The sequence below is a fragment of the Sinocyclocheilus grahami genome, unplaced genomic scaffold (genome assembly GCF_001515645.1).
Source record: "Sinocyclocheilus grahami isolate Dianchi unplaced genomic scaffold, SAMN03320097.WGS_v1.1 scaffold2644.1, whole genome shotgun sequence".
Classification (NCBI taxonomy): domain Eukaryota; kingdom Metazoa; phylum Chordata; class Actinopteri; order Cypriniformes; family Cyprinidae; genus Sinocyclocheilus; species Sinocyclocheilus grahami.
In genome coordinates this window covers 8505-8870 of record NW_015507823.1, presented here as the reverse complement: position 1 = coordinate 8870, position 366 = coordinate 8505, and the positions used below count along the sequence as shown (strand labels likewise).

Below are 366 nucleotides of genomic sequence, written 5' to 3'. Positions count from 1 at the left end.
CCACACACACACACACACTCGCATACATATCAAACACACACACTCGCATACATATCAAACGCACACACTCTCACACACACACTCGCATACATATATCAAGCACACACACACTCGCATACATATCAAACACACACACTCTCACACACACACACTCGCATACATATCAAACACACACTCTCTCACACACACACACACACTCGCATACATATCAAACACACACACTCGCATACATATCAAACGCACACACTCTCACACACACACTCGCATACATATATCAAGCACACACACACTCGCATACATATATCACACACACACACACTCGCATACATATCAAACACACACTCTCTCACACACACACACACACTC

At 44.0% G+C, this 366-nt stretch overlaps 1 protein-coding gene across 1 annotated transcript in view; it reads left to right on the top strand.

Moving 5' to 3' along the window:
- Nucleotides 1-366, top strand: part of LOC107575444 (ras GTPase-activating-like protein IQGAP3) — a gene marked incomplete at its 5' end in the record, with an annotated part of 35840 nt that overhangs the window by 34394 nt on the left and 1080 nt on the right. The window lies entirely within an intron of this gene.